The sequence below is a fragment of the Delphinapterus leucas genome, chromosome 10, assembly GCF_059928025.1.
Source record: "Delphinapterus leucas isolate spDelLeu-1000000601 "Yukka" chromosome 10, BTC_Dleu_Yukka2, whole genome shotgun sequence".
NCBI classification, from domain to species: domain Eukaryota; kingdom Metazoa; phylum Chordata; class Mammalia; order Artiodactyla; family Monodontidae; genus Delphinapterus; species Delphinapterus leucas.
The window spans coordinates 101,116,639-101,137,901 of record NC_143138.1 but is presented as its reverse complement, the minus strand read 5'-3'; the positions used below and the strand labels follow the sequence as shown (position 1 = coordinate 101,137,901).

At 37.8% G+C, this 21,263-nt stretch overlaps 1 protein-coding gene across 1 annotated transcript in view; it reads left to right on the top strand.

Moving 5' to 3' along the window:
• Positions 1 to 559: 559 nt before the first annotated feature.
• The window catches only part of FGD5 (FYVE, RhoGEF and PH domain containing 5), a 166,159-nt gene continuing 145,455 nt past the window's right edge, over positions 560 to 21,263 (top strand). The window contains exon 1 of the mRNA XM_022562752.3: positions 560 to 958. The gene's annotated coding sequence lies outside the window, so the exon portion shown is untranslated. The remainder of the gene's footprint in view (positions 959 to 21,263) is intronic.

Genomic DNA, 21,263 nt, shown 5'->3' with positions numbered 1-21,263 from the left:
CCAGCCTCTACATTGAGTGCTATAAAGGACACAAAGCTGAATGAAACACAGGCCCGTGGGGGAGGACGGATCAAAGCTGGGTCTTGACAGATGGCCAGAACTGAGATTGATTTGTTCTTCCATTCAGCTAGCACTTACTGATCCACTAGCTGCACTAGGGTGGGAGCACTGGGCCAGACAACGGGAGGCAGCAGACTGCGAGAGTAATGGCCTGGAGGGGGAGCTGTGCAGTCTCACAGCAGGGCATGGCGGCCAGGCCACGCCGGGGAGTGACACCAGTGTCTTCTGTTCACAGGCTTGTTCACCGTAGAATATCCGGTAAAGGAAGAGGCAGAAATCATTCAGACCAGATTAAGGTCCGGGCCCTATCCTGAGCACGCCACCAAGCTGAGTTTATACTCAGGAGAAATCCTTTTATTACGATCTCAGTCAGCCCGACCCGAATCCTCAATTGGAGAGTCTTCGAAGGAGGAGCCTGTGTTGGCTCCTGTGATCACCACTCGGAAGAAGCCCATCAAGGTCCAGGCCAAGGCCACGGTCACACCCAGGTGGGCTTGGGCCTTTATTTCTTCCTGCTTCTGTGTGTCAGATGCTGAGATGGGTAGTAAACACGCGATGGTGAACAAAACAGATGAGGCCCCTCCCTCTTGGAGTTGAAATTTTAGGGGTGGGGAAAGATAGAAGATAAACATGTGAAGAGCTGATCTATTTTAGTTAGGGATAAGGCTGGGAAGAAGGCAGACCAGGGACATGGGTTAGAGCCGAGGCTGGCAAATTGCGGTCAGGGGCCAAATCTGGCCCCACTGCCTGCCTTTTTTATGCGTGAGCTAAAAGTCGTTTTTATGTTTTTATTTTTTTTAATTAATTAATTAATTAATTTATTTTTGGCTGCATTGGGTCTTCATTGCTGTGCGTGGGCTTTCTCTGGTTGCTGCGAGCGGGGCTACTCTTCATTGTGGTGAGCGGGCTTCTCATTGTGGTGGCTTCTCTTGTTGCGGAGCACGGGCTCTAGGCACGCAGGCTTCATTAGTTGTGGCCCGTGGGCTCAATAGTCGTGGTTCACGGGCTTTAGAGCGCAGGCTCAGTAGTTGTGGCTCACGGGCTTTAGAGCGCAGGCTCAGTAGTTGTGGCTTGTGGGCTCTAGAACGCAGGCTCAGTAGTTGTGTCGCATGGGCTTAGTTGCTCCGTGGCATGCGGGATCTTCCCGGACCAGGGCTCGGACCTGTGTCCGCTGCATTGGCAGGCAGATTCTTAACCACTGCACCACCAGGGAAGCCCATTTTTTACGTGTTTAAATGCTTGGGAGGAAGAAAATCAAAAGACAGGTTTTTCGTGACATGTGAAATGATATGAAATTCAAATTCAGGATCCATAAGTAATGTTTCAATGGGGCACAACCATGCCCACTCATTTACATGTTGTCTGTAGCTGCTTTCCTGCTAAGGTGGAAATTTTGAGTCATTGTGACCAAGACCACCTGGCCTGCAAAGACTAGAGTTTTTATTGTCTGGCCTTTTGTAGAAAATGCTGACTGACCCCAGGCATGGAGAGTGACTGGAAAGTGGGGTGGGATGTGGTACACTCGGTAGACAGTCGGGGAAGCAGTTCTGAAGAGATATTTTAATGGAGGGCTGAAGGATTAGAAATAGGCACAAAGAAGGATCAGGAAGGATCATCAGGCAGAGGACAGAACAAGTACAAATACCTTGAGATAAGAACAAGTTTGGTATGTGTGAGGAAAAGTGAGAAGACCAGTGTGGAGCATTGTGAGGAAGGGGGAAGAGGGATGCAAATTGAGGACAGAAAGGTAGGCAGGAGCTGGATCAGGTAGCCTTGTGAGTGTTATAGAGGAAGCCGTTCTGTACCTGCAAGGCAGGAAGTGACGTCATGTGATTCATGAGGTTTTTAGAAAACTGAAAAAAATGATAAGATATATATCTCTTGTGTTTTAACTTAAAAATTTTATAAAATATAGAAAATGAACAAATCCTAAGTTTATGTAGCTCAACGTGTATCACAAATTGAATATACCCTATAGGCCCCAAGAAACAGAGCATTATCTATCTGCTCCTTAGACATTCTCTTTTGTCCCCTCCCTATCAATAATCCCACCCTCCTTCCCAACAGGATGATTTCTCACATCATAGATTTATATATTTTTAAACTATTTAAATAGAGCTATTCAGTATGTATTCTTTGATGTCTGGCCTCTTTTGCTCAAGGTTACAATGTGAGATTTATCCATGCTGCTGCGTGTGGCGGAACCACTGCTCATTTTCACTGCTATGTAATAAACTATTGTAAGACTAAACTAAAAATTTTTTGCATTCTAATGTTGATGGATATTTGGGTTGGTTACAATTTTGGTAGTGACAAATTGTGCTGGTTTTTGTATATGTCCTTATTTCTGGTTGGGATATGCCTGGATGTGAAATTGCTGTCATAGAGTATGTGTATGTTATGCTAGATCCTGTAGTTCTGGATCTACAGATCCAGACTCCGTTTTCCAAATGGTGGTTTCAAGTTCCACTCCCACCAGCAGTGCATGAGCATTCCAGTTGCTCCACATCCTCACAGTGCTTGATATTGTCCATCGTTTTAATTACAGCCATTCTATAATGATGAAATGTTTTTTAATTTGCATTGCCCTGGTGACTACAGAGGTTGAGCACCTTTTCGATTGTTCATTGACGTTTTTGGATATTCTCTTTAGCGAAGTGCCTGTTGAGTCCTCTTGTCCATTTTTCTACAGGTTGTTTGTCTTTTCTTGATTTATATTTTGGAGTACTTTATTGTGGATACAAGACTTTTGTCAGTTATACATGTTGCAAATGATTCTCCCACTTCTACTCTGGCAGTGGTATCTATTGATGCACAAAAGTTGCTAAGTTTAATGTCCAGTTTTCAGTCTTTTTGTTTGTAATTAGTTATTTGTAACCTATTTAAGAACTTTCTGTACTCAGACAACATGATGGTATTCTCCAAAGTTGCCTTCTGTTAGTTTTTTCTTTTAACTTTTGCATTTATATCCATCCTCCACCTGCAAATGATTTCTGTGTATGACATGACGTAGGGGCCAGGTTTTATTTTCCCCCATGTATATACTGAACTGATCCAGCATCACCTATTGAGACGATTGTAATTTTCCCTCAGCTCTTTGGTGCAAACTCTGCCATGAATCAAGGGGCTCTATATGTTTAAATCAAGGGTCGTTTTTCTGGAGTCCCTATTTTGTTCCCTATTTGTTAAAACTTTTACCAACACCTAACAGTCTAGTTGTTATAGCTTTTTTTTTTTTTTTTTTGTGGTACGCGGGCCTCTCACTGTTGTGGCCTCTCCCGTTGCGGAGCACAGGCTCCGGACGCACAGGCTCAGCAGCCATGGCTCACAGGCCCAGCCACTCCGCGGCATGTGGGATCTTCCCGGATCGGGGCACGAACCCGTGTCCCCTGCATCGGCAGGTGGACTCTCAACCACTGCGCCACCAGGGAAGCCCTGTTATAGCTTTTTAAAAAAAAACTTTTAAAAATATTTATTTAGACTGCACAAGGTCTTAGTTGTAGCATGCAGGATCTTTAATTGTGGCGTGCAGACTTTCTTAGTTGCAGCATGTGGACTCTTAGTTGTGGCATGTGGACTGTTAGTTGCGGCACGCATGCGAGATCTAGTTCCCCGGGCCCCCTGCATTGGGAATGTGGAGTCTTACCACTGGACCACCAGGAAAGACCCAGTTATTATAGCTTTATAATGAATATTGACATACAGCAGAGTAAGTACTCAGTCTTTGTGTGCTAAGCTGTTTTGCTATTCTTAGCCCTTTACATTTCCATATAATTTTAGAATCATCCTGTAGATTTAAAACATTGTCCTGGGATTTCAATTTGATTGTTAATGTCTTTGTAATATTGGAGTATTTCAATCCATGAATATGGTATATCTGTTTGTTTATGTTTTCTCTAATCTCTCCATAATATTTTGTGATTTTCAGCATAGAGGTCTTATATGTCTTTCATTAGATTTATTCTACGATATTTTATAGTTTTGGTGCTCTTATAAATTATGTTTTAATTTAATTTTTCTATTTGTTGCTGGTTATAGAAAGGCAATTGATTTTGTTTCAGTTGAATTTATTTTTAAATTCATTACAGTAAACATTACTCTTTTTTGTGTAAAAGTCTATGAGTTTTGACAAATGCATAGAGTGGTGTAACCTCCACTGTAGCCAAGATACGGAACAGTTTCCCCACCGACCGAAAAAAAAAAAAAAAAAGAAAAAAAGAAATTCCCTCATGCTACCCCTTTGTAGTCAAACTCTTCCCTCACCTGTAATTCCTACCAACCACTGATCTGTTTTCTGTAGCTATGGTTTTGCATTTTGCAGAATGTCACATAAATGAGATTATATTGTATATAGCCTTTTGAGTCTAGCTTCTTTCACATGGCAAGACATGTGAGATTCATCCATGTTGTTGCATGTATCAATAGTTTCTTTTTTTTTAAGTTAATTAATTAATTTTGGCTGCGTTGGGTCTTTGTTGCTGCATGCGGGCTTGCCCTAGCTGCAGTGAGCGAGGGCTACTCTTCATTGCAGTGCGAGGACTTCTCATTGTGGTGGCTTCTCTTGTTGCAGAGCACGAGCTCTAGGTACACGGGCTTCAGTAGCTGTGGCATGTGGGCTCTAGAGTGCAGGCTCAGTAGTTGTGGCTCATGGGCTTAGCCGCTCCGCGGCATGTGGGATCTTCCCGTACCAGGGATTGAACCCATGTCCCCTGCACTGGCAGGTGGATTCTCAACCACTGCGCCACCAGGGAAGCCCCTCAATGGTTTCTTTTTATTGCTGAATAGTATTCTGTTTCAGGGAGCCCCAACACCACCCCCACATTTAGAGACCTATTGATACTAGTACGCATGGGATTCAGCATATAGTTGTCTCATGGATAAGGTTTATTACAGTGAAAGGATACATGATAGGATGAGCAAGGGTAAAAGACACAGGTAGAATCTGGATAAATCCATATACAGACTCCCCCATGCGCTCTCCCTCCTGTAACGGGACACACCAAGCGTGCTTCATTCTCTAGCAGTGAAAACTTGCAGTAACATGTGCGATGTTTCTCTCCAGGGGTGCGCATTAGCAACTCAGAGCCCAAGGTTTTTACTGGGTAGCAGTCATGTAGATACTCTCTGCCTAACAAATATCAAAGTTACAGACTGCCAGAAGGAAAGCAAGTGTTTAGCATAAATCACATTATTTATATAAACAGTGTAGGCATAGTGTAGGAAATGGTTCAAGTGCCAAGTTCCCAGACACCAGCCAGGGGCCAACCTTGTAGGCAGGTCCTTCTAAAGACAGCAGCTTCAGGCCTCCTATGTTAACTCTCTTCTGTATATATCATGTGACATAGGTGGGCAAAAATTTATTTATCCATTTACCCATTGAAAGACATTTAAATTATCTTCAGTTTTTAGTGATTATCAATATAACTGCTACAGATACTCAAGAACAGGTTTTTATGTGAGCATAAAATTCACTTAGGTGAATTCTTAAGAGTTGGATTGCTTGGTTGCATGTAAATGGTGTGCTTAACTTCATAAGAAACTTCCAAACTGTCTTCCCAAGTCGTTGTACCATTATACATTCCCATCAGTAATGTGTCAGGGTTCCAGTTGCTCCAAATATTTGTCAGTACTTGATATTGTCAGCTTTTTTTTCCCCTTAAATTTTAGCCATTCTAGTATATGTGTAGTAATATTTCAATATCATTTTAATTTGAATTTGTCTAATTACTAATTATGTTGAACATCTTTTCATGGGCTTATTTACTATTCATATATTTGCTTTGGTGAAGTATCTGTTCAAATCTTTTCATATATTTAAATTGGGTTATTTGTATTCTTATTGTTGAGTTTTGAGAGTTCCTTACTCTGGATATAAGTACTTTATCAGAAATGGGACTTTGAAATATTTTTTCCCAGTCTGTGGCTGCATTTTTCATTCTCTTAGTAGTGCTTTTGTGGAGAAAAGTTTATTTTGATGCTGTCCAGTTTATCATATTTTTTTTTCTCTGTATTGTGCTTTTGATGTCATGTCTAAAAACTCTTTGCCTAACCCAGTGGTTCTCAACAGAGATGATTTTGACCCCCAAGAGACATTTGAAAATGTTTGGAGACATTTTTAACTGTTATGACTGGGGAGGGGATGCTACTGCTATCTAGTGGGTAGAGGTCAGAGATGCTGCTAAACATCCTGCAATGAACAAGATGATCCCCCCCAGCACACACACACACAAGAAAGAATTATATGGTCCAAAATGTCAGTAGTACCAGTTGAGAAACTCTGGCCTAACCCAATGTCACAGAAGTTTTCTTCTAAAAGTTTTATATTTTTATGTTTTACATTTATGTCTGTGATCCATTCTGAGTTAATTTTTGTATAAGGTACAAAGTATGGGTTGAAGTTTATTTATTTATTTATTTTGCATATGGATATCCAATTGTTCCAGCAGCATTTGGGGAAAAGATATCCTTTTCTCTCTTAAGTGCCTTTGCACCTTTATAAAAAGTCAATTGCCCGTATTTGTGTAGGTCTCTTTCTGGACTCTCTATTTTGTCAATATGGTGAATTACATTGATTTCAAATGTTGAACCAGCCTTGCATTCCTGGAATGAACTCCACTTGGTCATATGTATTATTCTTTTTCTCTGTTGCTAGATCCAGTTTACTAATATCTTGTTGAGATTTTTTACATCCTTAGTCATGAGGGTTATTGGTCTACAGTGTTTTTTCTTGCAATGTCCTTGTCTGGTTTATTAGCGTAATGTTGGCCTTAAAAATTTCTTGGGAAGTAGTCCCTCCTCTTCTACTTTGTTTTGAATTGATATTATTTTTTTCCTTTAATGTTTAGTAAAATTCACCAGTGAAATGGTCTTGCCTGGAGTTTCCTTTGGTGGAAAGCTTTTTAAAATCAAACTTAATTACTTTAATAAATACAGGACTGTTCAGGTCATCTATTTTTCTTGAGTGAATTTTGATAGTTTGTGTTTTTAAAGGAATTGACCTATTTCATCTAAATTATTGAATTTATGTGCACAGAATTGTCTGTAGTATTCCCTTATCATCTTTTTAATGTCTGTAGCGTCTTTTTTTTTTAAACTTACCATCTTCACTATATTTAAGTGTACAGTTCAGTGGCATTAAGTACATTCACATTGTTTGTGCAACCATCACCACCATCCACCTCCAAAACGTTTTTCTTTTCTTTTTTTTTTCACACACACACACTGTATTTTATTTCTACAGGAGATAACTAAACTGACACCAAGCATTGTAAATGGATGACCACAACAAAAGCAACAATGATTGCAATGACCAAACACGAAACATACTCATACTATGTGATAATATTGATATTCAGTCCAGTAATCCTCCACTGTAACAGCTCTTTTACTTTGCCGTGAAAATTGATTTGTATATATATTTCTTGCCTCTGAGTCCTTGTGGGATTTTTTTTTTATTCAAACAGAAAGTCACAAAAATTATAATCATCCTCATCAGTTCACTCAGTCCCATGTAATTAATTTTTTTTTCATCTTGATCTTTTGTTAGCACTTTTATGAATTCATCAGTTTTCCATTAGAGTTCTGAAAATGCTTCTTCATTCAGTTCAGCAGTACGGTCAGTTACCAGAAACCTGTACTTGTCAGAGTCTTTTCCATGAATTCCTTGAAGATGAAACCCTTTTATAGGAACATTTTTGCAGAAGCATCAGAGTCCACCCAGAACTGTCTGTAAATGACAAAAGACTTAAAAATGACCACGGTTAAAGATTTGATGAAAGTTCGTAATAATGCAGTTGACAAGGAAATTTAGTTATTTCTGAGATACACATTTTAAAGTAATAACTAGAATTATGACTTATAACATTATACCAGAACATATAGGATTTTTAGAAATTTCATGTAATGTCTGAAACATTTATATTAACATATTTCCATACAAATAACCCAAAGAAAGTTTAATGTTAGTTGTTTTTTGTTTGTTTGTTTTTTTATACTGCATGTTCTTATTAGTCATCAATTTTATACACATCAGTGTATACATGTCAGTCCCAATCGCCCAATTCGGCACACCACCATCCCCATCCCACCACGGTTTTCCCCCCTTGGTGTCCATACGTTTGTTCTCTACATTTGTGTCTGAACTTCTGCCCTGCAAACCGGTTCATCTGTACCATTTTTCTGTGTTCCACATACACGTGTTAATATACGATATTTGTTTTTCTCTTTCTGACTTACTTCACTCTGTATGACAGTCTCTGGATCCATCCACGTCTCAACAAATGACTCAATTTCATTCCTTTTATGGCTGAGTAGTATTCCATTGTACATATGTACCACAACTTCTTTATCCATTCATCTGTTGATGGGCATTTAGGTTGCTTCCATGACCTGGCTATTGTAAATAGTGCTGCAATGAACATTGGGGTGCATGTGTCTTTTTGAATTATGGTTTTCTCTGTGTATATGCCCAGTAGTGGGATTGCTGGGTCATATGGTAGTTCTATTTGTAGTTTTTTAAGGAACCTCCATACTGTTCTCCACAGTGGCTGTATCAACTTACATTCCCACCAACAGTGCAAGAGGGTTCCCTTTTCTCCACACCCTCTCCAGCATTTTTTGTTTGTAGATTTTCTGATGATGCCCATTCTAACTGGTGTGAGATGGTACCTCATTGTAGTTTTGATTTGCATTTCTCTAATAATTATTGATGTTGAGCAGCTTTTTATGTGCTTCTTGGCCATCTGTATGTGTTCTTTGGAGAAATGTCTATTTAGGTCTTCTGCCCATTTTTTGATCGGGTTGTTTGTTTCTTTAATATTGAGCTGTGTGAGCTGTTTATATATTTTGGAGATTAATCCTTAGTCTGTTGATTCATTTGCAAATATTTTCTCCCATTCTGAGGGTTGTCTTTTCGTCTTGTTTGTGGTTTCCTTTGCTGTGCAAAAGCTTTGAAGTTTCCTTAGGTCCCATTTGTTTATTTTTGTTTTTATTTCCATTATGCTAGGAGGTAGATCAAAAAAGATCTTGCTGTGATTTATGTCAAAGAGTGTTCTTCCAATGTTTTCCTCTAAGAGTTTTATAGTGTCTGGTCTTACATTTAGTTCTCAAATCCATTTTGAGTTTATTTTTGTGTATGGTGTTAGGGAGTGTTCTAATTTCATTCTTTTTTACATGTAGCTGCCCAGTTTTCCCAGCACCACTTATTGAAGAGACTGTCTTTTCTTCATTGTATATCTTTGCCTCCTTTGTCATAGATTAGTTGACCATAGGTGCATGGGTTTATCTCTGGGCTTTCTATCTTGTTCCATTGATCTATGTTTCTGTTTTTGTGCCAGTACCATATTGTCTTGATTACTGTAGCTTTGTAGTATAGTCTGAAGTCAGGGAGTCTGATTCCTCCAGCTCCGTTTTTTTCCTTCAAGACTGCTTTGGCTATTTGGGGTCTTTTGTGTCTCCATACAAATTTTAAGATGATTTGTTCTAATTCCCTAAAAAATGCCATTGGTAATTTGATAGGGATTGCATTGAATCTGTAGATTGCTTTGGGTAGTATAGTCATTTTCACAATATTGATTCTTCCAATCCAAGAACATGGTATATCTCTCCATCTGTTGGTATCATCTTTAATTTCTTTCTTCAGTGTCTTATAGTTTTCTGCATACAGGTCTTTTGTCTCCCTAGGTAGGTTTATTCCTAGGTATTTTATTCTTTTAGTTGCAATGGTAAATGGGACTGTTTCCATAATTTCTCTTTCAGATTTTTCATCATTAGTGTATAGGAATGCAAGAGATTTCTGTGCATTAATTTTGTATCCTGCAACTTTACCAAATTCATTGATTAGCTCTAGTAGTTTTCTGGAGGCATTTTTAGGATTCTCTATGTATAGTATCATATCTTCTGCAAACAGTGACAGTTTTACTTCTTCTTTTCCAATTTGTATTCCTTTTATTTCTTTTTCTTCTCTGATTGCCGTGGCTAGGACTTCCAAAACTATGTTGAATAATAGTGGTGAGAGTGGACATCCTTGTCTCGTCCCTGATCTTAGAGGAAATGCTTTCAGTTTTTCACCACTGAGAATGATGTTTGCTGTGGGTTTGTCATATGGCCTTTATTATGTTGAGGTAGGTTCCCTCTATGCCCACTTTCTGGAGAGTTTTTATAATAAATGGATGTTGAATTTTGTCAAAACTTTTTCTGCATCTATTGAGATGATCATATGGTTTTTCTTCTTCTATTTGTTAATATGGTGTATCACATTGATTGATTTGCATATATTGAAGAATCCTTGCATCCCTGGGATAAATCTCACTTGATCATGGTGTATGATCCTTTTAATGTGTTGTTGGATTCTGTTTGCTAGTATTTTGTTGAGGATTTTTGCATCTGTATTCATCAGTGATATTGGTCTGTAATTTTCTTTTTTTGTAGTATCTTTGTCTGGTTTTGGTATCAGGGTGATGGTGGTCTCATAGAATGAGTTTGGGAGTGTTCCTTCCTCTGCAATTTTTTGGAAGAGTTTGAGAAGGATGGGTGTTAGCTCTTCTCTAAATGTTTGATAGAATTCACCTGTGAAGCCATCTGGTCCTGGACTTTCATTTGTTGGAAGATTTTTAATCACAGTTTCAATTTCATAACTTGTGATAGGTCTGTTCATATTTTCTATTTTTTCCTGGTTCAGTGTTGGAAGGTTATACCTTTCTAAGAATTTGTCCATTTCTTCCAGGTTGTCCATTTTATTGGCATAGAGTTGCTTGTAGTGGTCTCTTAGGATGCTTTGTATTTCTGCAGTGTCTGTTGTAACTTCTTTTTCATTTCTAATTTTATTGATTTGAGTCCTCTCCCTTTTTTTCTTGATGAGTTTGGCTAATGGTTTATCAATTTTGTTTATCTTCTCAAAGAACCATCTTTTAGTTTTATTGATCTTTGCTATTGTTTTCTTTGTTTCTATTTAATTTATTTCTGCTCTGATCTTTATGATTTCTTTCCTTCTGCTAACTTTGGGTTTTGTTTGTTCTTCTTTCTCTAGTTCCTTTAGGTGTAAGGTTAGATTGTTTACTTGAGATTTTTCTTGTTTCTTGAAGTAGGCTTATATAGCTATAAACTTCCCTCTTAGAACTGCTTTTGCTGCATCCCATAAGTTTTGGATCATCGTGTTTTCATTGTCATTTGTCTCTAGTTATTTTTTTATTTCCTCTTTGATTTCTTCAGTGATCTCTTGGTTATTTAGAAACGTATTGTTTAGCCTTCATGTGTTTGTGTTTTTTACATTTTTTTCCCTGTAATTCATTTCTAATCTCATAGCATTGTGGTCAGAAAAGATGCTTGATATGATTTCAATTTTCTTAAATTTACTGACGCTTTATTTGTGACCCAAGATGTGATCTATCCTGGAGAATGTTCCATGCACACTTGAGAAGAAAGTGTAATCTGCTGTTTTTGGATGGAATGTCCTATAAATATCAATTAGATCTATCTTGTCTGTTGTGTCATTTAAAACTTGTGTTTCCTTATTTATTTTCTGTTTGGATGATCTGTCCATTGGTGTAAGTGAGGTGTTAAAGTCCCCCACTATTATTGTGTTACTGTCAGTTTCCTCTTTTATAGCTGTTAGCAGTTGCCTTATGTATTGAGGTGCTCCTATGTTGGGTGCATATGTATTTATAATTGTTATATCTTCATCTTGGATTGATCCCTTGATCATTATGTAGTGTCCTTCCTTGTCTCTTGTAATATTCTTTATTTTAAAGTCTATTTTATCTGATATGAGTATAGCTACTCCAGCTTTCTTTTGATCTCCATTTGCATGGAATATCTTTTTCCATCCCCTAATTTTCAGTCTGTATGTGTCCCTAGGTCTGAAGTGGGTCTTTTGTAGACAGCATATATATGGGTCTTGTTTTTGTATCCATTCAGCAAGCCTGTGTATTTTGGCTGGAGCATTTAATTCATTCATATTTAAGGTTATTATCGATATGTATGTTCCTATTACCATTTTCTTAATTGTTATGGGTTTGTTTTTGTAGGTCCTTTTCTTCTCTTGTGTTTCCCACTTAGAGAAGTTCCTTTAGCATTTGTTGTAAAGCTGGTTTGGTGGTGCTGAATTCTCTTAGCTTTTGCTTGTCTGTAAAGCTTTTGATTTCTCCCTCGAATCTGAATGAGATCCTTGTTTCTTGGTTGTAGGTTCTTCCCTTTCATCACTTTAAGTATATCATGCCACTCCCTTCTGACTTATAGAGTTCCTGCTGAGAAATCAGCTGTTAAGCTTATGGGAGTTCCCTTGTATGTTATTTGTCGCTTTTCCCTTGCTGCTTTCAAAATTTTTCTTTGTCTTTAATTTTTGCCAGTTTGATTACTATGTGTCTCAGCGTGTTTCTCCTTGGGTTTATCCTCTATGGGATTCGCTACGCTTCCTGGACTTGGATGGCTATTTCCTTTCCCATGTTAGGGAAGTTTATGACTATAATCTCTTCAAATACTTTCTCTGGTCCTTTCTCTCTGTCTTCTCCTGGGACCCCTGTAATGTGAATGTTGTTACATTTAATGTTGTCCCAGAGGTCTCTTAGGCTGTCTTCATTTCTTTTCATTCTATTTATTCTGTTCCACAGCAGTGAATTCCACCATTCTGTCTTCCAGGTCACTTATCCGTTCTGCCTGAGTTATTCTGCTATTGCTTCCTTCTAGTGTAGTTTTCATTTCAGTTATTGTATTCATCTCTGTTTCTTTGTTCTTTCATTCTTCTAGGTCTTTGTCAAACATTTCTTGCATCTTCTCCATCTTTGCCTCCATTCTTTTTCCGAGGTCCTGGATCATCTTCACTATCACTCTTCTGAATTCTTTTTCTGAAAGGTTGCCTGTCTCCAGTTCATTTAGTTGTTCTTCTGGGGTTTTATCTTGTTCCTTCATCTGGTACATAGCCCTCTGCCTTTTCATCTTGTCTATCTTTCTGCGAATGTGGGGGTTTTTTCCACAGACTGCAGGATTGTAGTTCTTGCTTCTGCTGTCTGTCTTCTGGTGGATGAGGCTATCTAAGAGTCTTTATGGTAGGGACTGGTGGTGGGTAGAGCTGAGTGTTGCTCTGGTGGGCAGAGCTCAGTAAAACTTTAATCTACTTGATCGCTGATGGGTGGGGCTGGGTTCCCTCCCTGTTGATTTTTTGGCCTGAGGCAACCCAATACTGGAACCTACCTGGGCTCTTTGCTGGGGCTAATGGCAGACTCTGGGAGGGCTCACACCAAGGAGTACTTCCCAGAACTCCAGCTGCCAGTGTCCTTGTCCCCACGGTGAGCCACAGCCACCCCCCGCCTCTTCAGGAGACCCTCCAACACTAGGAAGTAGGCCTGTTTCAGTCTCCCCTGGGGTCACTGCTCCTTCCCTTGGGTTCTGATGCGCACACTACTTTGTGTGTGCCCTCCAGGAGTGGAGTCTCTGTTTCCCCCAGTCCTGTCAAATCAATTCCCACTAGGCTTCAAAGTCTGATTCTCTAGGAATTCCTCCTCCCGTTGCCGGACCCCCAGGTTGGGAAGCCTGATGTGGGGCTTAGAACCTTCACTCCCGTGGGTGGACTTCTGTGGTATAAGTGTTCTCCAGTCTGTGAGTCACCCACCCACCAGTTATGGGATTTGATTTTACTGTGATTGCGCCCCTTCTACCATCTTATTGTGGCTTCTCCTTTGTCTTTGGATGTGGGGTATCTTTTTTGGTGAGTTCCAGTGTCTTCCTGTTGATTGTCCAGCAGCTAGTTGTGATCCTGATGTGCTCACAAGAGGGAGTGAGAGCATGTCCTTCTACTCTGCCATCTTGATTCCTCCCCTCCTTCTTTTGTTTTTAAAGATTTATTATTTATTTATTTATTTAATTTATTTTTGGCTGTGTCAGATCTTAGTTGCAGCACGCAGGATCTTCTTTGAGGCATGTGAGATCTTTCATTGTGGTACACAGGCTTCTCTCTAGTGGGGTGTGTGGGTTTTCTCTTCTCTAGTTGTGGCGTGCAAGCTCCAGGGTGCGTGGGCTCTGTAGTTTGTGGTGCGCTGCCTCTAGTTGAGGCATGCGAGCTCAGTAGTTTTGGCACGTGGGTTTAGTTGCCCCACGGAATGTGGGATCTTAGTTCCCTGACCAGGGATCAAACTCATGCCCCCTGCATTGGAAGGCAGATTCTTTACCACTGGACCACCAGGGAAGTCCCTGTCCATAGGGTCTTTAGTGATATTCCCTATTTTATTTATGATATTGGTGATTTATGTCTTCTCATTTTTATCTTGGTCAGTCTGGTTACAGTTTTATCAATTTTATTGATCTTTTCAAAGAATCACTTTTTGGTTTCATTGATTTTTCTCTATTGTTTTTCTATTTTCAATTCCACTGATTTCTGTTCTTTATCTTCCTTCTGCTAGTTTTGTGTTTAATTTGCTCTTTTTCTAGTTCCTTAAGTTGTGACTTAGATTATTGGTTTGAGGTCTTATATTTTTAATGCATAAGTATTTAATTTTGTAAATGTCTCTCTAAGCATTGCTTTGCCTACACCCCACAAATTTTGGTATGTTGGATTTTCGTTTTTATTCAGTTTAAAATATTTTCTAATTTCCCTGTGTTTCACCTTTGACCCATGGTTGTTTGGAAGTCTGGTATTTAATTTCCAAATATTTGAGGATTTTCCAGATGTCTTTCTGTTATTGATTTTTGGTTTATTTCTGGTATAGTCTGAGAATGTAGTTTGTTTGCTTTCCATTGTTTTAAATTTATTAAAGTTTGCTTTATGACCCCAAATATAATCTGTTTTGGTGGATGCTGTTTGTGCACTTGAAAAGAATATATGTCTGTATTCATGGTCTTGATGGGTGGAGTCTTCAACAAATGTCAATGAAGTCAAATTGGTTGATATTGTTGTGAAAGTCTTATATATCCTTGTTGATCTTCTGTCTTGTTCTGTTGAGTAGTAGGAATGGAATGTTGATGTCTCCAAATACAATTATGGATTTGTCTATTTTACCTTAATTCTATATCAAGTTTTTGCTTCATACATCTCGGAGCTATGTTGTTGGGTACAGCACATTTAACGCTTTTGTCATTATGTAACATCTCTCTTGATACCTGATAATTATGTTCTGAAGTCTAATTTGTCTAATAATATACCCACTTCAGCTTTCTTTTGATTAGTGTTTGCTTGATACAACTATTCCATTATTTTACTTTTTTTTTTTGATGTGGACCATTTTTAAACTCCTTATTGAATTTGTTACAATATTGCTTCTTTTTTTTTAATGTTTTTGGTTTTTTGGCCACGAGGCATGTGGGACCTTAGCTCCCTGATCAGGGATGGAACCCACACTCCCTGAATTAGAAGGCAAACTCTTAACCACAGGACCGTCAAGGAAGTCCCCATTATTTTATTTTTAATCATCTATATCATTATATTTAAAGTGGGTTTCTGGTAAACAGCATATAGTTAGGTCTTGGTTTTTTGTTTAGTCTGACACTGTCTTTTTTTTTTTTTTTTAATCTTTTGGCTGTGCTGTGTGGCATGTGGAATCTTAGCTCCCTGACTAGGGATCGAACCCGCTCCCCTTGTATTGGAAGTGCAATATCTTAACCACTGGACTGCCAGGGAGGTCCCTGACACTGTCTTTTTTTTTTTTTTTTTTGTGGTACGTGGGCCTCTCACTGTTGTAGCCTCTCCCATTGTGGAGCACAGTCTCCGGACGTGCAGGCTCAGCGGCCATGGCTCACGGGCCCAGCTGCTCCGCAGCATGTGAGATCTTCCCGGACCAGGGCACAAACCAGTGTCCCCTGCATTGGCAGGCAGATTCTTAACTACTGCGCCACCAGGGAAGGCCCGACACTGTCTTTTAATTGGCATATTTAGACCATTTACATTTAATATAACTGTTGATATAGTTTGTCTGCTATTTTATTATTTTTCTGTTTGTATCCTTTGCTTTTTTATTTCCCTCTGTCCCCTTTCCTGCTTTCTTTTGTATTGTTTGAATATTTTTAGTATTCCAGTTTAATTTATCTATTGGCTTTTTGGCTATAGCTCTTTTCAATTGTTTTTCAATTTTTATGTTATTGTTTGCCTTATCATATACATTCTATTCAATACATGCCTTACTTTTCACAGTATGTTTAGGCCTAATAGTTACCATTTCAAGGGAAATGTAGAAGCCTTACAATCATAAGTCTCTTTACCCTCTTTCCTTTCTATTACCATATGTATTACATGTACATATATTTAAACTCTTCAACAACATCATAATATTTACTTTCAACCGTCAAACATATTTTAAAGAACTTAAGAAAAAATACATAGTGTATTATGTTATTTGTTATTTGTCATTTCTGTTGCTCTTCTTTAATTCCTGAAATTCTGAGTTTTCCTTTGTTTGCAGCACTTCATGATCTGTGGCTTTCATTAGTTTTGGAAGATTCTCAGCCATTAATTCATGAGATATTCACTCTACCCTCTTTTCCTTCTCTCCCTTCTTCCTTCCCCTCTTTTCCTCCTCCTTTTCCTCTCTTCTACATCTGGCACTCCAAGTATGTTTATGTTATACCTTTTCAGTGCATTCCATGCATCTTTTTTTCTCGAGTCTATATTTTCCATCCTTTGTACTTTAGTCTATATTCTACTGACCTGACTTTCAGTTTACTAATGTTCTTGTTAACTGTGTCTAATATGCTGATAAAACTTATCCCTTGAGTTCTTGATTTCATTTATTCTATTTTTAAATTCTAGAATGTCTGATTGATTATTTTAGAATTTTATTCTCTGCTGAAATTCTTCATCTTATCTCCCATTTTCTTGTATATATTAATCATGGCTACTTTGATGTCTGTATCAGATATCTCCAATATCTATATCCCTGTAGATGTTTCTCATAGTTTTCAGTTAGTCCTTGACTTTTAAAATATTTGATGTTTTGTGCATGCCACACATTGTATATGAAAAAGTATAGAGATTATTTGAGGCTCTGGATGATGTAATGTTCCTTAAGATAAGAATTACCTTTGTTTTCAACTGTCAGTTCAGGGTCTTTTGTGGTCCCATATGAATTTCAGGATTATTTGTTCTAGTTCTGTGAAAAATGCCATGAGTATTTTGATAGGGATTGCATTAAATCTGTAGATTGCTTTGGGTAGTATGTCCATTTTAATATCATTTCTTCCAATCCAAGAGCACAGAATATCTTTTCATTTCTTTTTATCATCTTTAGTTTTCTTCATCAGTATTTTATTGTTTTCAGAGTATAGGTCTTTCACCTCTTTGGTTAAGTTTATTCCTAGGTATTTTATTCTTTTTGATGTGATTTTAAATGGGATTGCTTTTTTACTTTCTCTTTTTGTTATCTCATTATTAGTGTATAAAAAATCAACAGATTTCTGTATATTGATCTTGTATCATACAACTTTACTGAATTCATTTATTAGTTCTAATAGTTTTTTGATGGGGACTTTAGGATTTTCTTTGTATAGTATCATGTCATCTGTTCCAGTTTGGATGCCTTTTATTTCTTTTTCTTATCAGATTGCTGTGGCTAGGACTTCCAATGTTACGTTAAATACAAGTGGTGAGAGTGGGCATCTTCTCTTTTTCCTGAATTTAGAGGAAAGACTTTCAGCTTTTCACTGTTGAGTATGATGATAGCTGTGGGTTGCCATAAATGGCCTTTATTATATTGAGATATGTTCCCTCTATACCCAATTTGATGAGAGTTTTTATCATGAATGGATATTGTATTTTGTCAAAATGTTTTTTCTGAATCTATTGAGATGATCATGTGATTTTTGTCCTTACTTTTGTTAATGTGGTGTATCACATTGTTTGATTTGTGAATGTTGAACCATCCTTGCATCCTTAGAATAAATCCAACATGATCATGGTGTATGATCCTTTTTACATATTGTTGGATTTGGTTTGCTAATATTTTGTTGAGGATTTTTGCATCTATATTGATCAAAGATATTGGCCTGTAATTTTTTCTTTTTTGTAACATCTTTGTCTGGTTTTGGTATCAGGGTAATGGTGGCCTCATAGAACGAATTTGGGAGTGTTCCATCCACTTCCATTTTTTTTGGAATAGTTTGAGAAGGATAGGTATTAGTTTTTATGTGTTTAATAGAATTCACTTGTGAAGCTGTCCTGACCTGGACTTTTGTTTGCTGGGAATTTTTTAAATTACAAATTCAATTTTACTACTAGTGATCAGTCTGTTCAAAGTGTGTTTCTTCCTGATTCTGTCTTGGCAGGTTGTATCTTTCTAGAAATTTTCCCACTTAGAAGATTCAATATTGTTACATGTCATTTATTTTCAGATTGATGTATGGCTTCAGTGCAATCCCAATCTAAACTTCAGTAGGCTCTTTTAGTAGAAATTGACTAGCTGATTATAAAATTTATATGGAAATGCAAAAGACCTAGAATAGCCAAAATTTTTTGAAAAATAGGAGCAAAATTGGAGAACTTTACTTGATTTCAAGATTTTCTATAAATTTACAGTAATTAAGACTAGTTTATTATCAGCAGAAAGACAGACATACAGATAACTGGAACGGAATAGAGTCCAGGATCAGAATCATGTGCATATAGTCAGTTGATGTTCAATAAATGACAGGGTAATTCAATTTGGAGGGGTAGTCATTTCAACAAATGGTGCTGGAACAACTGAATATCCATATGGGGAAAACATAGAATTGATCTTTGCAGCAACAATAATTAATTAACAATAATTAATTCAAAATGGATCATAGATGTTAACTTAAACACTTCTAGAAGAAAACATAGGAGAGGAAATATTTGTGATTTTTGAGGCAGACACAGATTTCCTATAACAATAAGAAATAATGAAAATAAAAATAGAAGAAAAAATAATGGACTGTACTTCACCTAATTTAAAAACTTCTGTTCTTTGGGGGGAAAAAAACTTTAAGAAAAAACACACAAACTTGTAGAAAAATATATAAATTTCTAGAATAACTAAAGAACTCTTACAACTCAAGAAGAAGAAGACAACCCTATTTTTTTTAATGGACAAAATATTTAAATAGATATTTTGCAAAATAAGATATATAGATGGTAAAAAAAAGCACATGAAAAGATGCCTAATATCATTAGTCTTTAAGGAAATGCAAATAAAAACCACAAATGAGATACTACTAGACACCTACTAGAATGACCGAAAAAAATTTTTAACTGAAAATACCAGGTACTGACAAGTATATGGAGCAACCAGAGCTGTCATACTGGGTGGGCCAAAAGGTTTGTTTGTTTTTTTTCCTGTAAGATGGCTCTAGTAGCACTTAGTTGTCCTTAACTTCATTCAAAACAATTTTGTTAGATTGTATGTGACAGCCATGATTGTATGTGACAGCATTTACAAAAAGACATCAAAATTGGTGAATTTTTAATTTTATGCACATAATGTAACTTATGCCTCATTTGCTACTGAGAATCTTTCTTTTGGTTAAGCACCAATCCGGCAGTACCATATGAAGCTTAGGTAGGAAGTGGACAGAGAGGGAGGGCTGCATACAGTGAAAAGAGTGAATGAAAAAGGAAAAGGAAAGAGTTAGAGGAAAAGTTGTAGTCATTATTGGCATTTAGAGACTTACTGCAGGCCCCTCAAAAAACAAATTGGTGAATTTTTGTGTAGCCATTTTAATATTGAAGATGGGGGGAAAAAAAGCAACATTTTCGGCATATTATGCTTCATTATTTCAAGAAAGGTAAAAACGCAACTGAAACACATGAAAAGATTTGTACAGTGTATGGAGAAGGTGCTGTGACTGATCGAACGTGTCAAAAATGGTTTGCGAAGTTGCCTGCTGGAGATTTCTTGCTGGACTTTGCTCCACGGTCGGGTAGACCCGTTGAAGTTGATAGCGATCAAATCGAAACAATAATTGAGAACAATTAACGTTATACCATGCAGGAGATAGCTGACATACTCAAAATATCCAAATCAAGCAATGAAAATCATTTGCACCAGCTTGGTTATGTGAATCGCTTTGATGTTTGTGTTCCACATAAGTTAAGCAAAAAAACCTTCTTGATGGTATTTCCACATGCGATTCCCTACTGAAACATAATGAAAACATTCCATTTTTAAAACAAATTGTGACAGATGATGGAAAGTGGATACTGTACAACAATGTAGAATGGTAGAGATCATGGGGCAAGCAAAACGAACCACCACCAACCACACCAAAGGCTGGTCTTCATCCAAAGAAGGTGATGTTGTGTATGTGGTGGGATTGGAAGGGAGTTCTCTATTATGAGCTCCTTCTGGAAAACCAAACGATTAATTCCACAAGTACTGCTCCCAATTAGACCAACTGAAAGCAGCACTCGACGAAAAGCGTCCAGAATTAGTCAACAGAAAATGCATAATCTTCCATCAGGATAACGCAAGACTGCATGTTTCTTTGATGACCAGATGAAAACTGTTACAGCTTGGCTGGGACGTTCTGATTCATCCGCCGTATTCACCAGACATTGCACCTTCGGATTTCCATTTATTTCAGGCTTTACAAAATTCTTTTAATGGAAAAAATTTCAATTCCCTGGAAGACTGTAAAAGGCACTTGGAACAGTTCTTTGCTCAAAAAGATAAAAAGTTTTGGGAAGATGAAATTATGAAGTTGCCTGAAAAATAGCAGAAGGTAGTGGAACAAAAGTGTAAATACGTTGTTCAGTAAAGTTCTTGGTGAAAATGAAAAATGTCTTTTATTTTTACTTAAAAAAACAAAGGCACTTTTTGGCCCACTCAATACATTGCTCCTGGGATTGTCAAATGGTACAAGAACTTTGGGAGTCACTTTATTGAAAAGATTTCTCATAAAGTCACACTTTTTTTTTTTTAACATCCCTATTGGAGTATAATTGCTTTATAATTGTTTGTTAGTTTCTGCTTTATAACAAAGTGGATCAGATATACATATACATATGTTCCCATACCTCTTCCCTCTTACGTCTCCCTCCCTCCCACCCTCCCTATCCCACCCCTCTAGGTGGTCACAAACCACCTAGCTGATCTCCCTGTGCTATGCGGCTGCTTCCCACTAGCTATCTATTTTACGTTTGGTAGTGTATATATGTCCATGCCACTCTCTCACTTTGTCACAGCTTACCCTCCCCCCTCCCCATATCCTCAAGTCCATGCTCTAGTAGGTCTGTGTCTTTATTCCCGTCTTACCCCTAGGTTCTTCATGAC